General features: G+C 37.6%; 1 protein-coding gene and 1 long non-coding RNA gene across 7 annotated transcripts in view; one reads left to right on the top strand and one right to left on the bottom strand.

The window, feature by feature from the left end:
- LOC134213073 (tyrosine-protein kinase Btk) overlaps positions 1–19,456 on the bottom strand; it is a 337,863-nt gene that overhangs the window by 41,888 nt on the left and 276,519 nt on the right. The window lies entirely within an intron of this gene.
- LOC134217230 (uncharacterized) lies at positions 468–8,082 on the top strand. The gene is made up of 3 exons (XR_009980956.1): positions 468–886; positions 7,662–7,807; positions 7,942–8,082. It is a non-coding gene; the product is annotated as an uncharacterized LOC134217230 (long non-coding RNA).

Below are 19,456 nucleotides of genomic sequence, written 5' to 3'. Positions count from 1 at the left end.
TCATAATTAACTGTAAACGCGAGCCGCTTTATCAACAAAATCCCACGTTCACACCCGATTCCCGTTAATTCATGGCTCACGCCATATCATCACTTTCTCGGAACCAATACTGATTGCCAGACCCGAATTATCAACACACTACCCAAATCACGAGCGTGGAGCGTATACGAGGATGGAGAGATGCGGCCTCGAACCGTGTATTGTGGCGTCAAATTGTTGATTCAGTGTTATCTGTTTAGATGTAGACTAAATAAATGAATGAAACCCAAATCACAGACGCAGCATAATTTAATAAACATAAACATCCGATTGTTCCCACACTGCAGTTCCCATCTAGAACTAACCTCATAGCAATAAGATGATTTGTAAATTAGTCTTAAGTGAACCTCAAATAAAGAAGGAGCTCTGGCTCAAAATATATTTTTTTGAAAATTCTGAAAGGAGAATTCTCAACTGGCGCTCGAATAGGGACCAGGAGTAGTGCAAGTAAAAAGTGAAGTTTTAGTGATCTAGAGACAAGCTTAGTCCACCCACAACGTTAGAGTTGCGTGGACGCTAAGTCGAAAGAAACACCATATCACCAGGAACCAGTGATCTGTTAGAGGATATCACGCAGCCGTACGGACCAGCGCCACCAGTAGACCAGAACGGCTAACCACTCGCCCTGGCTGAAAAGGATCACGCTACCGTACTGAGAAGGAAGAAGACACGCTTCTGGTCCCAACCCAACGAGTCTCTACCGTACCCGGTAATAGGAAGTAATAGGATTCGACAACTGGACACGCGTTCCGCAGCCATCGACATCTTCCACGTTAGAGCCACGAAGAGCGACAGGCTTTAATCCCGCAATCTTTTGGAGTCCCCAGGAGATGTCCAGACTTATATTGTAAGTAAACCAATTATATTTTTCATCATACCGATTTAGAAAGAAAAAAGTGAAACGTGAAAAATAGTTTAAAATAAAAGTGCTGTTATAAATAATCCCCACTACTTTTAATTATAAATTACGTGAGAAATCGCACGTTAAACGATCGCTTTATTTAAAACAATTACCACTTGAATTTATTATCAAAAATGGAACAATTTATTGACCAGATTAGACAGTTAACCGGATATACTAGGGTATCTAGGATACCCTAGAGGTAACGACAGCCTCAAACCAGGAATATTACTCAGATCCTCCACTTTATCTCGTAAGAGCCGATGGGTCTCCTATAAGCCGATTTTCGATTCGATAAAGGGCATCCCCGACCTAGTCAAGGGACTACCATCTTTTACCGGTGATCTCATTGAACTTAGTTTCTTCATTCAAGATGCAGAAACACTTGTGCAAAGATACACTCCTACCGCTAGGAGTACAATTGACGATAAAAATAAATACCATGTTATGTTATACCACCCCGAAGCTAAGAAGGCCATGATTGACACGTACTTATAATTGAAAAGCTATTGACGCCTTCATCCGTGGACTAGACGCTCACGCATATTCTTACTACAAACATTACTAGTCATAAAGTTCCAGAATTACATGCGAGACCCAGAAATGTGATGCCACCCTTGCCACTTAAACCAAATCATCCACCAAGAGTACCGATGCGACCAATCGTTCATCCACGTTTATATTACTATCCTCCAAAACAAGCACCATTTATTAGTGAACAGATGCCATCGACATCTAGCAATTATTTACTTTTCCCACAGGCACCCCAAGACAAACCTGCATAGCTCCACCTCAAGTTTTACAAAGAAATCTATTTAGAGCCCCAGACCCTAAACACGGATATATCTATGCGGACGGCAAACGTCAATTACTCAAACAGATCCCAATTATCCAATCAACAAAGACCCCCACTTAAACGTCCACTAATTATTCCACGTGCCTACCGGAAATTACCAATACATCAATGATGATGTTGATGAGCCAGTCAACGAGAGATCAGATTTCTTTCCATCTGAAGACGAAGAATACTACCCCGAGCCAACGCAAACATTCGAAAGATATTCGAAAACGGTCGAGGCCCAACAGGAGATGAATAACGCACCAATCGAAGAAGTTGAAGAAAAGGCAGAACTTATATTTTTTAGGATAAACTCTACTCTGCCATATTTCTTATTCTATGATAGATTCGGAGAACCATTGAAAATACTGATCGACACAGGGTCAATTAAAACTTTTATTCACTCTAAATTCGCAAGTATATCTCACGACGTCAGGAAACCATTTTCGGTTTCATTTGTTGGCGGAGATATCAAAATTGACAAATTCTCAATGGCTAAATTCTTCAGACCTTACTCTGAATTAGAAGTAAAAGTTTTCCACATGGATAAATTAAAATCGTTCGATGCTATCATAGGTCATGACACTCTAAAGGAACTGAAAGCCGTCAGAGACACTTCCAAAGAAAAACTTATTCTTAATAATAAATGTGTTATTCCTCTGCTTCAATGCAAACTGCAAGAAGTTAACAAAATTCAAATTCGCAATGATCACCTAGAAGTACACCAGAAAACTGAACTTAATAAACCTCTGAAAAAATTTCGAGACTTATTCCAACCCCCCGATGAAAAGTTACCATTCACAACCAGAGTTAAAGCAAACATTACAACTACCGATACCAGGTTGGTTCGATATCTAGGGATCTGTGGGAATTAGAAAGTTGCCGTCTTCTACAAAGTTGTTCGAGGATTGGAAACCAATATGTTGAGAAACTTCTTAGTTCAGAATTCAGCCGTAAGGCAGCGCTAGTGTATATGAGTTATTAGTTTGGTTAGATATCTCGGGATCTATTGGTTTTGGAAAGTTGCTATCTTCTATAAAGTTGTTCGAGCATTGGAAACCAATATGTTAAGAAACTGTTTAGTTCAGAATTAAGCCATAAGGCGACGCTAGTGTATATGAGAGATCAGTTTAGTTCGATATTTCAGGATCTATGGAAATTAGAAAATTGCCGTCTTCTACAAAATTGTTCGAGGACTGGAAACCAATATGTTGGAAATGAATAATTCAAAATTCATCCGCAATGAGGTGCTATTGAATATGAGATATCAGTTCTTCGAATCTTGGGATCTGGGGATTTAGAAAGTTGCCGTTGTGTCCGTTTGTCCATGTCGTGTATTCAATGATCGTTGCATTGTTCGGTTGCCATTTAATTCGGGTAACGTTGGAGGAATGCCTCCGAGAAGAACAAGTTGTCAGTCGTCATCAGGCAGCTGGGACGGTAAGGCGCGTATCCCAAACGCCACCGTATGGGCTGCGGATCCGACGACTGACGAGGGTTTGGTGGAGGAGCTGGGAATTGAACCCATGACCATTCGCTTGGAAGGCGAACGTGTAGCCAACTACGCTACGGGACCCCCTTGTGGTTATTATCATCAATGACTACTATTTAAGTATTATTATGATAAAATTCGCCATTCATTGGTTTGCGTAGTACATATATTTTTGGGCTATTATTATACCTTTGGCGAAGGTGGAAAACTCTATACAATATTTTATGGTAAAGAGCATTGATTAACTTCCTGGTCATTATCAGAAATGGTTTAGAAGAAAATCGTTGGTCTAGGACGAACTGTACAAAACGACCATTCACGGACGTTCCAGATTTGCGGAAAGGCCGTCTGGTAGCCACCTGCGGTCGTTGCAGAGTAAGAACTGTGAATTAACACTAAGACCACCATCAAAAATGTCTTAGAAAAAATTGCACTACTCTAGGACGGACCATCCAAAATGACCATTTTACGGATGTTCTAAATTATTCGGAAGGCCGTCTGGTGGCCACCTGCAGTCATAGATCTGTGGGAATAAGAAAGCTGCCGTCTTCTACAAAGTTGTTTGAAGATTGGAAACCAATATGTTGAGATACTGTTTAGTTCAGAATTCAGCCTTAAGGCAGCGCTAGTGTATATGAACCATCAAATATGTCTTAGTAAAAATTGCACTACTCTAGGTCGGACCATCCAAAATGACAAATGACAAAATGTTCTATATTATTCGGATAGCCGTCTGGTGGCCACCTGTAGTCATAGCTGATTTAGACTTTCAAATATCTCCAAGATCACCGTCAGAAATGGTTTTAAAAAAAAATTGCGCTGCTCTAGGAAAAACTTTCTAAAATTACCATTTCTACGGTCGTTGCGGATTATCCCATTGGCCATTTGGTGGTCACCTGCGGTCATAGCAGAGTAATGACTGTGAATTTCCTCATAATCACCGTCAGAAATGGTTTAGAAAAATTGCGCTGCTCTAGGACGAACTTCATAGAATGACCATTTTTGACGGATGTTCCGGATTTTCCGGAAGGCCTGTTGGCCGCTGTGGTCGTAGCAGAGTAGGAGCTGTGTATTAACTCGAATATCACCATCAGAAATTGTTTACAAAAATTGCACTACTCTAGGATACATTTTTCAAAATTACCATTTCTACGAACGTTCCGGATTATCCGGAAAGCCGTCTGGTGGCCACATACGGCCATAGGTGAGTGAGAACTGCGAATTAACTCCAAGGTTATTGTCAGAAATGGTTTAGAAAAAAATGCGCTGCTCTAGGACAATTTTTCCAAAATGACAATTTTTACGGACGTTCCGGATTATAAGGAAGGCCGTCTGGTGGCCACCTACGGTTATAGCAGAGTAAGAACTGTGGAATATCTCCAAAATCATCATCAGAAATGGTTTAGAAAAAATTGCGCTGCTCTAGGACGAACTTCACAAAATGACCATTTTTACGGACGTTCCGGATTTTCCGGAAGGCCGCCTGGTGGCCACCTGCGGTCATAGCATTGTGAGAAATGTGTTTTAGCTCAAACATCCTCATCAAAAAGGTTTAGAAAAAATTGCGCTGCTCTAGGACGAACTCCACAAAAAGACCATTTTTTACGGACGTTCCGGATTTTCCGGAAGGCCGCCTTCTGGCCACCTACGGTTATAGCAGAGCAAGAACTGTGGAATATCTCTTTTTACAACGGTGCGAGTCGCACCGTCGCACAGGAAGGTTAAGATTCAACCGGATAAATCCGAATTTCTTAGGGATTTCTTAGGAAAAGGGATTAAAACCCAACATGAAAAAAGTAGAATTCATTCGAAAATATCCAGAACCGAAGAACTTAAAAGTCCTACGATCCTTTTTAGGTCTTTCGGGCTATTATAGGTGATTTGTTAGGGATTATGCAAAAACCGCAAAACCCTTAACAAAACTCTTTAGAGGGAGGATGGCCATCGCCAGATCTCCAAAAAATCAGTCAAAAACTTTTCTATCAGTTTAGACGAAGAAGCGCGAAATTCATTCAACGTATTGAAAGAAAATTATCTTCTAATGGTGTTCTAGCTTTTCCAGATTTCGATAAGCCCTTCATCCTTACAACAGATGCGTCAGGCATAGCACTTGGAGCTGTGCTATCATAACAATTCAACGATGGAGAAAGACCAATAATATTCATTTCAAGGACTCTTTCCATGACTGAGGAAAACTACGCAACGAATGAAAAGAAGATGCTTGGAGTTGTATGAGCTTTCCACACCTTAAGGAACTTCATATATGGAGCCAAACTAAAAATATTTACTGATCATTTACCACTGACATTCACTCTCTCACCTAAAAACAATAAGGCCGATACAAATATTTAAAAACAATTATGTCTCCCCCCCTCGTTTTTTTTTGCCCAAAAGTAATATTTTGAGGGGGCAACAAAAAAAATCGGACAATTTTGAAGATTTTCGAAACATTCTTTAACAAATCCAAGGAGTTTTATTGATTTTTTCCATTTTAATATTTATTTTCTATTATCCCCCCCCTTGACCCTTTGAACACCAGAATTTAAATTAAATATTTGTAACGGCCTAACGCGAAGCTAAAACTATGGAAGTCTTTCTGAAAAGAACACGACTATGAAAATGTGTTATTAACCAGGAAAGTCCAACGTAGTAGCCGATGTATTAGGGTAACCGTACCCTTAGTGGAGGTAGCACGAATAGTGGAGGTAGTGGGGTTTTAATGAGATTTATCATATTTATATAGTTTACGATGGTTTCAGTTGATGCGTCGTGCTTTAAATATCCTGTTAAATGCAACTTATCTTAAGATTTCGCTTGAAAAACTATTGAAAACAATGATTTTCCTTAACAAAATTGACCCCCTTGCACCTATAGTGGTGCAAGTGTACCAATAGTGGCGAGTCTCATAAGAAACCAATGGATAGCACCACTATAGGAACCAAAATTAATTTTACCGCCACTAAAGGAACAGTGTACCCATAGTGGTGCAAGCAATATTTGATAATTGTTGATGTTTAATGACATCTATCTCATTTTTGTTAGCAAATTTATTAGTTTATCTATTGACTAAGATATTAAAGCAGTGCTCTTCCCATAATTATCAATTTTCAAAAAATATTTTCTTTTGTGAATCTACTAATACTTCGACTATTGATACCGTTACCCCCTATCACGCATCCAAATCAATTCATTAACTCCCACACAACATTCGGCCGAAGATGATGACAGTTCCTACATACCTTCAACGGAAGCACCAATCAATGTTTTTCGAAATCAATTAATTTTTCAGATCGGACCAAATTCATCTTACGAGTTTAATGTCCCATTTGAAAAATATAACAGACACCTTTTTTCAGAACCAAATTTCTCAGTAGACTTCTTAAAAACAAAACTCCAAAGGCATTTAAAATTTTAAACCCAGGAGTGCTCATTGGAATTCTAATCGACGAGCCTACTATGGGAATCATCCAAGAAATTTATAAATCCCAATTCAACCCAAAAACCGTCATAGCTAGATTTTCGCCATCATAAGTCGATTTACGACATTAAGGAAGAAGAAAGGCAATTAGAGGAAGTAAAAAATGTACACAATTTTGCACATCGGAATGCTAAAGAAAACCACAGAAATTTATTCCTGTGAAAACACCCATAACTTAATACCCAGGAGAAATTGTACATCTAGACATATTTCTGTATAACGCCAACTTCCTGTTCATATCTTCAATGGATAAATTCTCAAAATATTTGAAAATTATACCTATCAAGTCAAAATCCATTTCCGACATAAAAGATGTATTATTGCAACCTCTATACGATTGAGATCTCCCTGCCATAATAGTAATTGACAATGAAAGCTCTTTCGTTTTCAATGTGATGGAACAACTTATACTGTAAATCGTAAATCGATCAGAAACCAACGGACAAGTAGAGAGATGTCACTCCACTATCCGAGAAATAGCAAGATGTATAAAAGCTTTTAACCCGGATGAAACTGTATTCAATTTAATTCAAGAGGCCGCACATAAGTATAATAATTCGATATATTCATTCATTAAGAATACGCCAAAACATATTTATATTGGAGAAACCACTGAAAATGCGACATTACGAAGAAATGGCTAAATCGCGAGGTAAAAACAACAACGAAAAGGTAACAAAACTCTTCAAACAGAGAGATGAAAACATTGTACCAAAACATATAAAAATTACGAACCAAACAGCTATGCATACGAAAAAACAAAACCAATAATAAAAGAAAAAGCAAATATATTATGATAAAAGTCAAAGAAGATCATAATACATACATCGTAGATTCAAACAATAGAAAGATACACAAATGCAATTTGAGGAAAAATAATAATCATTGAAAACCTATTTTTGTATCTTTTCAGTCTCGCCATCTGCGTGTCTATCATATAGGCTAGAATCCAAATTCATGATCTAACAAACAACCTCTTGGCTATTATACCCATCGGAGAAGCTAAAGTGAAAACCGGATACATTCGCATAGTACATCTTATTGATCTTGTTCAAATTGGTAATACAATTTCTAATGTAAATATTGATATACAAAGTAATTCTTCAGCTAACTCTTTGTACGAATTAATCCAAATAAAATACCAAAAATTATACGAAACTTTCCTGAAACTAAAACCATTTATTGTAAGACAGAAAAGATGGGACACAATCGGAACAGTTTCGAAATGGATTGCCGGCAAGCCCAGATGCTGAGGATCTTCGAGTCATCAATTCATCAATCAACGCGCTAATCTCCCAGAATAATAAGCATCTATAAAGCAATCGATCAACGAATTCAAGAAATTACAGATATAATTAATCAAGTCCTTAAAATCGAAACGAACGAAATTTCAGCGATGTATTTGAAGCACGCGAACCTTGCGAAGAATCAAATGACTACGTTCTATGCGAAAGTTCACAGCTCAGCCACGCCAACGAATGCATACATAAATTAATCCTTGGCCTGCACTCAAATTGTACTTTTGAAAAAGTCTATTCTACAGGACTGATCAAAAGAATAAACGATGGAACTATTCTTATCAACAACGCTGTTGCCGAAGTAACTTCAAATTGTACCAAATCTAGTACTCTCTAGTACTCTAGACTCTAGTAACTCAATGCAATGGTTCATTTTTAATCCAATTCGCAAATTGCGATACATATCAACGGCGAACTATATTCCAACTATGACATCAGCATACCTAGAAGAACATATCATCCAACTACAGGATAACACGTAGAAGAAATATACATCATTGATGAACCACCTGCGGAATACTTACGGAAACTCACGTTAGACCATCGATAGACGCTGGAAACTTTAAAGCATGCAGAGGCCATCATGATAAAGGGTTTAGCACCAACACCATTACTACCCTCAACAAAACCATCTACTGAAGATCAAGAAGAATTATCTGAAGCTAGGAAGAAAGCACTACCAACATTGTTCAACACGCCAATACCGTTACGGACAATCAACTTGTAGAATTCGAGGACGAAGTCATTTAAGAAGGGAGGAGTTAGCAGCGACGTGACCCAATTCATAATTAACTGCAAACGCGAGCCGCTTTATCAACAAAATCCCACGTTCACAACCAATTCCCGTTAATTCATGGCTCACGCCATATCATCACTTTCTCGGAACCAATATTGATTGCCAGACCCGAATTATCAACAGACTACCCAAATCACAGATGCAGCATAATTTAATAAACATAAACATCCGATTGTTCCCACACTGCAGTTCCCATCTAGAACTAACCTCATAGCAATATCAGTCTTAAGTAAACCTCAAATAAAGAAGGAGCTCTGGCTTAAAATATATTTTTTTGAATCTTCTGAAAGAAAAATTCTTAACTGTAGTGCCTCACCACCGTGTTTAAACGGCTCTTCTGGTAGTTGGTCAACCCCAGGGGCTTTATTGTTATTCAGCCGGCCGATCTCCTCCTGGACTATCTTCTATGTCGTTCGTAATGGTTGTTTTTAAAGGCGGCTTATTGGGCCTGCGCAAACCTCTTGTCTCGCCGGAGGGCCGTCGTGTCAGGTGTGTTTAACGCCCCACCTAACACCAGGACTTGAGCTTGTGCGCTATGAGCGGCACACGGTCGCTTTGGCGGAGCCTGCTTGCGGATACATGCAGCTTTTTATAGAAGCTTAATAGAGCCCACTGTCAAACCCCACCACATCCTAGGCAGGCGCCACAGCTCGCAGATGGCCTAGGGAGCAGGGTTTGCAGAAATCGCTCTCAATAGATAACGAACAACGATAAAAGAGAGGCAAAAACTGTTCCGAATCATAACAAGCCATGATAACAAATTTATCAATCTTGTATACAATTGCAAAAAAACAGAATCGGATAGGCAGCCCCCACAGAAAAATGGTGATTCTCGCTTTGTTTTTGCTCTTTTCGTGTTGGTTACTGCACAGCTGTGTAGAATAGGTTGAAATGCATCATCAGAGCCAGTGCTCCCCACATTTGGAGCTTTCTAAAAGACATTTATCATGGGGTAGAACATCCCGAATCAGTTCTCTATCATGACAACTTGCCAAGAAAGTTGCTCGCGCTATGCTACACATCGTATATGTATACAGAGATGATAAATGAGAGACTTGCTCTTTCTCTTTAGAATTCAATCCCTGGTAGGGAGGGATCGTCAAGCCCTTAAAACATAGTCCCTGCTCCAAAACATATATTTATGACTTTATTAGATTGATATGGTAACATGGTAACACTAAAAAAAATATTTACCCCAAACTACGGATGAAGTTTAAAGCGTACACATTAGTAAGCTCTTCCTTGATGTAGACCTGTGCGCCAAAGTATTTGTGAACGGCGGCGGCGTAAGGTCATTTTTAAGTCGGCGGCGGCAGCGTGAATCGACGAGAAGAATTTTAAGTTGAGAAGAAAACACGCAGCAAGGCATATCATGCTTTTTATGAATTTTAGAGCTTTTGTACAAGATATTCCTCAGAAAATTCCAGAAACGAAATCTAAGAATTAATTTAGAATTTTCCTAAGACAATTCCCTTGAAAATTTATTAGGGTATTTTTTCAGAAATTCTTTCCTCCAGGAATTTCCTTCTACTTTAGGGATTGCTTCGGAAATTCCTTTACGGAGTCTTTTGGGAATTTCTTCAGTAATTCATTCGAAACTATGTTTTGGGATTCCTTTGAAAATTCATTTAAGAATTCCTTAGAAAATACCCATATAAAATCCCAATTCTATGAGAATACCTACGGACACTGTTTTAGGAATACATTCGAAAATCCATTTAAGAGAAAACTTTCAGAATTTGATTTAGGATTTTTTTTAGAAATTTCGTCAGGAATTTCTAATAGAAAATCTTCCAGTAAATCTTTTAAAACATTCTTCGGAAAGTCTAAGAAGATATTTTTGGTATTCTTTCGAAATTTCTCTCTGGAATTTATTTACAACTATTTATATTAGGAACGACCATAGGTAGATAACGAAAAATCCCTCTGTTTTGGCTTTTCTGGTCATAGAATTTATAACGCGAAGTGTTTCTACAACATCCGACGTTTCGACCCTTTGTTTGGGCCCAAACCAAGTGTCGAAACGTCGGATGTTATAGAATCACTCCGCTTTATAAATTCTATGACCAGAAAAGCAAAACAGAGGGATTTATTTACAACTTTCTTCAGGACTTCTTTCCGAATGTCTTATATGAATTAAAAATTCTTATAAGAATTTAGAAACTCTTCCAGAAATTCCTGTAGACCTTCGAAAATTTCCTTTTTAATTACTTTAAGAATTCTATCTCTTCAGAAGTTCTATTGGAAAATCTTCTCTTCTTCTTTGTTTGTAAATTTCTTCATTTTTTAACCGTTTTTTAAGTGTTTTTTTTGTAATTGAAAATAAGTTTAAAACTCAAATACCTTTATAAATTTCTTCAAAAATTCCATTAAAAAAGTTTCTCCAAATTCGAATTCTTTCCGGAACTATTCCTGCAGTAATTTTGTATGGTTTACTGAAGGAATTTTCGAAAAACTTCCTGGAGGAAGTTCCAGAAGAATTTCTGAAAATATTACAAATGCCTTTCCGGAGGGATTTCTGAAAAAATCCCTGGATGAATGTCCAAGTTAATTCCTGGTGGCTTTTCTAAAGAGATTTTTGAAGAAATTCCTGGAGCTGGAGGAATTGACGACTCAATTGTTAAAGGAATGACCGAAGAAGATCCTGAAAAGATTTTCAAACAGGATTTTTAAATGAGTTTCTGAAGGAATATTCGAAGGAAATCTTAAAGTAATTTACGAAGGAATTTTGAATGGAATTTCCAAACAGCTATTGGAATTTATATAGACATTTTTATTTTCTCCAGGAAATTCTTTAAAATCCGGACAGTAGTAAAACAAATTCAGTTTTGACTCTAGAAGCAAAAAGAAAAATTCCCAAAATATCGTGATTGCGGATATTCGATTATTCTCAAGAATTCCTTGGGAACTTACTGCAGGAGTTCCTTCGGAAATTATTACAGATTTTTTTTCGTAAATACCTCAAATAATTCTTAAGGGAATACATTCAGGAATTTATTCGGTAAGTCATCAAGAAACTCATTCTAGTATACCTTCAAAAATTCCGTCAAGAATTCGAGCGGGAATTTCCCAAGGAATTCCTTTAAAAAACCTCCATAAATGAAACCAATTTTTTTGGAGATTCTTCAAAACTCTCCTAATATTAATTCTGATAATTACATCACGAATTCCTTCAGAAATTCTTTTTGGAATACCTTTAAAAATGTCTATTGTCTACCTTTAAAAATGTCACTTCCCCACAGTTTCAATGGATTTGACGCACCCTTCCTCAAAAAAGCCATCTCATGAAAGGCTCAAAAAAGATTGCGAATCTATTTATTAGTTTGTTGGATTACACTGTTGAAAGGAGATTCTCTCTACCCCGCGGGCTTCGCGCAAATGTCTCTGCTTAAGGGCCCACCACCTCTGTGTTCTGCCCTTCACACAGCAGTGCATTGAAAGCAGAATGGTAATTAAATTCGACTGTAATATTGGATGGCGCCGTATACAGAGCAATACTCAAGTCAGGAAAAATTTCTACATAATTCCTTCGAGCATTATTTTAACAATTCCACTGTTTTTTTTTTCAGGTAAGACATTCCATTCCCTCGGAAATTCATCTAGTAGTTCTTTAGGAATTTCCTCCGCCATTTCATTCCTAAATTCTAAGACGAATTTTCAGATATCTCCGTACGAATTCCTAGAGAGATTTCCAAAAGAACTCCTAAAGGAATTACCGATATGATTAAATTTCTTAAAGAATTTCTTTGGACATTCCTCCAAGAATTCCTTCGGAATTTTCTCCAGGGATTCCTTCAGAAAATCTTCCAGACGAAGATAAATTCAGAAATTTCTCAAGGCTCTAAGAATTTTCTTCAGATATTCCTTCAGAAGTCCTGCAGGACTTCCTTCGGACATGATTTCAGGCAAACCAAGAAATGTCTTTAGGAATTGTTTATCATAATAAATCAAAACCGTTATTTTTAGAACAATTCTGGCTATTTAAGTACAAAAAAAAATTTCATCCGTTATTTTTTCTATGCAAAAGTGATTTTTTCGTATCACTCTAATAAAGAATTAAAAAAAAAGATTTTTTCGTCATTTTTTTCTATGCAAAAGTGATTTTTTTGCAATTCAACTAATTTTATATAATATAAAGATAGATGCCATCGCCGGCATTCGGCAATCTTGTTAATAACTTGCACTAAGATCAAATCGTGAATCCTCCCTGGTATCTATTAATCGTGTGCTTCACAAATACTCACACTCTATTCCTATGAATATTTTCATTTCACGATTTTATTTTAATAAATTAACGCAAATATTTAATATATTTTCTCTTTCTTGTGACAATCATGTAGTGAGCTAGTTTATACAGTGGTGAACATTTGAAATTTGTTGTGTTATAGATCATAAAGAGGAAAAAAGGACAATTTAAAACACTACATACAAATTGCCATTCATGCGTTGTTTTCTTTGGCAACGCAATAATGGCAAGGATTTCAGAAGTGCACAAGAGTTTTGGCTATTAATTCTTGAAATATTTTAACTTCAAAGCAAAAAAACATATTCAAAAGCTAGCCTATACTTATATATTTAGCCTGCAGCCTATGCTGAATTGAGTGTTTGGATCTATGTTACGTGCATAAGTGGTTCACTGACTTAGAGATGTGCAAAATGGATCACTTTGTTGGACGATTCAGATCTGGGTCATTCAGTCTAATGATCCGGATCGGATCTTTAGAACAAAACGTTAGGAGAATGCAACATGGTGAAATATTTGGTTTTTGGTCTGTAAATACCAAAATTTCACCGCTCTTTCGCTCACAAGCATATATTATACGTGTGAAGAATCCACAATAAACTTTTCATTTTGCCATTTCCTTACAAATGGTCAGATAATTTGCTGATCTGGTGATCCGGATCTTTTGAAAAAATGAGCTACATTGTTTTTTTACATGATTTGGTCGATTAAGACCTTTAACGTCAATGAAACAATGAGTAAAAAAAATCAAATAAAACTCAAATAGTATTTAAAAAGCTGTGATAGTTCAGGTTAACCGAGAAATCAATGAATTCTAACCCCTTAAAAATCCTGGATGAATTTTTGATGAATTATGCACAGCCACCCTATATATTTTTCATTTTGAAAGAAATCAATGAATTCGAACCCCTTATAAATCCTGGATGAATTTTTGATGAATTATGCACAGCCACCCTATATATTTATCATTTTGAATCTAATTGCGTCCAAACTATTACTTATATCATTTAATCTAACATTAGAAAGAACCAGCATATAACAGCGACAAGCATTTTTTTTTACCCACAAACGACGGTCTCGGGATGACAAACAAAGGCAACCACGGGAATCGCACCCTTGTCTGATGGGGAACACGTTGCGACGCATCAGAAAAAAAAAACAAAAATTAAAGAAGGAACCAGCTAAACAAAGGAATTTCGGCAAACGCGAGAGTTGCATCTGCGCGTGTTGAATGCGATTACACTGCGATAAAGACTCCATCAAGGGCCATAATCGTTTCCGGTCGATCGTGTCGAATGGCTTAATAATAATTTGTGTGCTTTTGATGTGGGAAGATTTGAAGTGCTTTACATGCGGGTTTAACTCCCATGACAAATGGTTATCTTGGATCTTCTTTTTTTACCTTCGGCTGTTTGGTTCAACGTTCGTAATAGACCTATGCTACCTTAGTGTTCCTATGCTACTTCTACGTTTATTTATTAAATGATTTTTTAACTGGCAGCTAGTATGGAACATGTGGTTCTCAGGATGCCGGAAACCTTTCTCTACCCAAAAATATCCTTGATTGGCAATCCAACGCCTTTGAAGAATTGTTTCTATCTACCTTGGAAGCCTACCTATTTTTTATTTCATTCAAAGTTAACTTTCCCAAATAACCCATATTTTTGACGCCTCTAAGTATTTTCAAAATTTAAAACAGAAAATCGAAAAAGTGCTGCTTTTTCAAAATTGAACAGGCGTAAATTTTTCAGGCCGGGTTTTTGTTTTTGATTTTTAAAATGGTTAGAGGCTTCCAGAAGTATGAGTTCTTCCAAAGAATCGACTAAGACAATAACACGAGATACAATTTTTGACTAACTATTCTAAAAAGTGCTACTAAAATAATAAATTTGGAAGCAATATACTGATAATAAACAGTTGAAAAATAGCTTTACGGAGTACCTAGTCAAAGTATGAATAGTATAACCTACGATTGAGGACAAGTCACTATGAAATAATGACTCTACGATTGATATTTGTCACTAAAAAAGTGGTGAAGTTTAATGGAAAATGTAGTATGAACTTATCTCAAAGACTCTCTATCTAAATATTAGCTGTATGCGCAGGCTACCATTAAAAATCATTCCACAATCCACACTCACTCAAATATGTAAACAGTGAAACTGCTCTCTCAACCATAGTCTCCACTGCCTTGAAATTACGACAACCGTCTAGCCTGACAATAATGCTGAGGTCTTTGGGGTCTTTTTCAACACATTTTTCCACCCATTTAGTCACGCAGATAAAGTACCGCCCGATGCTGCCCGACATTATTTATCCCAACATAGCTTACACTCGTCAAAGTGTCATAAATTTGGTTCAAGCGACGATGAAGAAGACGATGACGATCACAACTCAGCGGAGCGATGAACTCTCTCCCCTCGCATCTATCGGGCACGGCTGTGCAACTTACCTGTAAGAAAGAAGAAAAAGAGAAGAAAAGACGAGAATTATTATAAATGCACTAATTAATAAAAATTTAGAAGCATAAATTATAACCTTTGGAAGATTTCTTTTATCTATGTTTCGTTTTGAGCAACTGGTCAGTACGCTACGCTGTTGGTCGACGATTGCATAAGATTAGAGCCAAATGCGTTTGGACACGACGGCGCTCGAAGAATCTAGCCTAGCGGCTTTGGAGCGACAACATTGGCATAGTTAGAAACGTCAGATCCCTTGTAGGTTTTTCCATGGTAGGCTTCGAAACAGGTATGCCAAATTTGGTGAAATTTTCAATTCATTGTAACACCCAACCAGCAACTACCAAATTTTCATACAAATTCAATGCAAATTATATACAAAAATTTAAATATTCAAACTTTCCAAAAGCTCTATATTGTATAAGGATGCAGCAAATTATGTAACGTTTGAAAACAGTAGGAATCTAGCGGGGAGTAAAAACAATCAATAGGTGAGAGATGTCAATAATTGCATAAATATGTTAACGAACTCGTTTCTAACATTAAGAAGTAAGTAATGATCTGAAGGAGCATCCCTGTCAATATTAATAGTAAACATGCTAAAGCTGTCAGAAAGTTACACATAATATTGAAGTAAATGAACCTGGCTACATCACTGAAATAACTATCATAGGAAAATATGGATCAGAGCCCACTTAACACTCCGTTTGTATCCACCGGCACTGTTAGCAGCGATGTTAAATGACTCGAAATACTTTTACACCGAACAAATTCTTCGCCTGTAGTCAACTCCAACGTGCGGGAAAATTATTAGAGGTGATGTAACAAAGCGATATTTTATGTAAAACTTTAAACGGTTATGTGGTATCTTCACTCTGCGGAAGACATCGATACAAGCAGGCGCTCATCAGTTCTACAAAATGAATAAATATTTATTTGATGTGCTTTGACAAATATTTCTAACAAAACCTATTTCGTTAAATTTAGTTAGTTTATTGTACTTAAACAATATAAAAAGATTAATAAATATAGGCGGCAAGAATTTCCATACAGAGTCCGATAGTTATCCCTCATGCAACTTTATTTGCAATTACTCCACTAGACCATAGATCACCTCCTGAGCAGATTTTTTTTCTTTTTTCGACTTTCGAGCCTATGACATGGCGCGATTGCTCCATCAACAGGAAAAAACTAACTTTTGTCCGTCTGATATCCCAGAGTGCCCCAATCAAAGTGATGAGCAGCCAGCATTTGCTGCACACATTCGGCTCCTAGAAAGTTTCCAGTGATTTAATCCGCTTACGTTTGAATAATGGAGAAAAGCAACACCAGAAGCTGTGTGTCTGCTGGAACGCGGTGTGGGGGATAGAAGCGCGCGCTCGTAAAATGGCAGCTTTTGCGTTCCATGTTTCAGGCCCAAAGAATAACGGAATGGCACGCTAATGGAGTGCGATGCGTACGATAAAATAAAATAAAGTTCTTAGGAAGTGTATACTAATTATGGAAGCAGCGGCGCGAGGCTTAAAGACTGTCGGATTTATCGTGGGAACGTGGAGAACGTGGGGCTTTTTGTAATAAACATTGAAATGAAGTTTGATTGAGCGGTTGTATCAAATAAATGGTTCAATCTATTTCGGCTTATGTGATGGGCAGTTAAGACGTCTTCAAGATAATAATCGGTAATAACAAAGTTCAGTAAATGACAAATTAACTAAAAGGTACAAATTCCTTTCAATTTAAGACTGGAATCTGTTTTTCGATACATCGTGCTATCCACATTACATTTTGAGACAAACAAAGTATAGTCTTGAACGGAAACGACGGACTTAATGAAACCGGAAATGTTAAATTAACACTAAACCGAAAACTACACTGAGAAAAATTCCATGGTAACGGTTACTATTTTGTAGACTATGCCATGTTTTTAAAACAACCACAAATTTTCAGTTAAGTTAACCACGCATTCGGCCAAATTCACCACTGATTCAGTTCATGTAACAACATTCCACCAAACGGGTTTGTTGTCTGCTGAAAATCGTCGGTGCGTATTCTTAAATTAACCCTCGGAATGGTAGTTTCGACCGCAACATTTTTTTTGCGTGTAGCAATGTTACAATTACCGTATGGGGCCGAAATTCGTACAGTATGATAGTTAAGTCGATAAGTATGATATAAATTTAATAATTCCCCCTTTTTATTAAATTAACTATCATACTTATTTGGAGTTTGATGGAGTTAAAAATATGTTGTGATTTTAAATGTATTTTCATGCACATATTTGGAGCATGCAAATAAACGTAACATTCAATCGATCTCACTATTCTTTTAAATCGAAATAAATGTAAACGGTGCTTGCTTGTAAAATTCAATCAAATTTAATATAATATCGAATTAAGAAAATTATTTTGAGCTTTTTAGTGGAATGTCTTCACTTGTCATAAGACGAGTTTGTACAATCCCATTGAATTCCACCACTTAATTGTATCTTGACAGATACGTATTTCGACCTCAACAGTAAGACCGTCTTCAGTGTCTCTTACTTGACTCGAGTTCGAGTCGAGTCAAGTACGAGACACTGAAGACGGCCTTACTGTTGAGGTCGAAATACGTATCTGTCAAGATACAATTAAGTGGTGGAATTCAATGGGATTGTACAAACTCGTCTTATGACAAGTGATAATATCGAATGTTAATTCGTTTGATGGGATAAGCTGCAATTTTACACGTCGTTGAATTTTCAAAATTATTTGCTGTGCAGATGGCTTAACAATGCGAATAATATTATCCTTTTGTTCAAATAGTACAATTGTTCGGAACACAGAAAAAAAGCTACAAAAGAGCATAGCTATAATGTTCTCGGCCCTCTATGTAGATCAGGCATTGAAAAAAATCGGCTAAATTTATGCCAACTTGATGCTCTACAGCAGCCTAATCGCTGGTGCTCTCTAGATCGTTGAAAATTGGCGTTCGTTGATTCAATGTTTAAAGATCTTCATCGCTCACCAATGGGAGACAACCGAGCGAGGCAAATCACTTGGTAACCTAACAATGAGGGTTGTTACCACACGTTGTTAGAAAAATCTTTTCAGACATTAGGAAAATTAAATCCGCTATGAGAATGGAACTCTGATACACTGCACGGAAGGCTTTGATACTTTCTCTCCTCCATCCCAGCAACTTGAAAGCAGAGTGAATAAAGCAGAACATCTGATGTGTTTTGGTTTTACTCTAGTAGAGCAAGCGTAACACAAATGCTCCAGTCGTAGCTTCCCTGGATACCATACCAAGTTTGGCTTGGCGAACTCTGTTGCTCGCTGTTGCTTCTTCGGGGCAGAAAAGAAACGAATCCACCGCAAAAAAGGCAACACGAAGAGAGTGTGATAGAAGAAGCGCAGGAGAACATGGATATAAACGATATGCGGAGGTTTTACGCAACTGTCAATGGCGCGCGGCATAAGACTGCACCAGTGCCCGCCATGTGCAATGAGCGAGAGGGGAATTTGCTGACAGACAAGACTATGGTGGCAGTCAGGTAGAAGGAGCACTTCGAAGATTTGTTGAACGGTGGAAATGAAGGTGTATTAAGGAGCAGGGTGGACATAGTCGGCGACGGTAGAATCACTAACGCTGGACAAGGTAAAGAAGGCTCTAAACGAGCTGAAAAACAATAAAGCTGCTGAGAAGGACGAGATCCCGGTCGAGCTTCTCAAACACGGAAGTGAGCAGCTGCATCAATCAATCCTCCACATTATCCAGAAAATATGGGAGGATGAAGAATTGTCTGCCGGCTGGTTGTCCTCATATGCCCAATCTATAAGAAAGGGCACAGACTAGAGTGTGCCAATTACAGAGGGATCACCCTTCTGAACTCGGTTAACAAAATCCTGTCGCGTATCCTGTTTAACAGACTGA

This window comes from Armigeres subalbatus, chromosome 2 (genome assembly GCF_024139115.2).
Source record: "Armigeres subalbatus isolate Guangzhou_Male chromosome 2, GZ_Asu_2, whole genome shotgun sequence".
Classification (NCBI taxonomy): Eukaryota; Metazoa; Arthropoda; class Insecta; order Diptera; family Culicidae; genus Armigeres; species Armigeres subalbatus.
The sequence above is the reverse complement of the archived record's forward strand: the minus strand, read 5'-3'. Positions and strand labels throughout refer to the sequence as shown.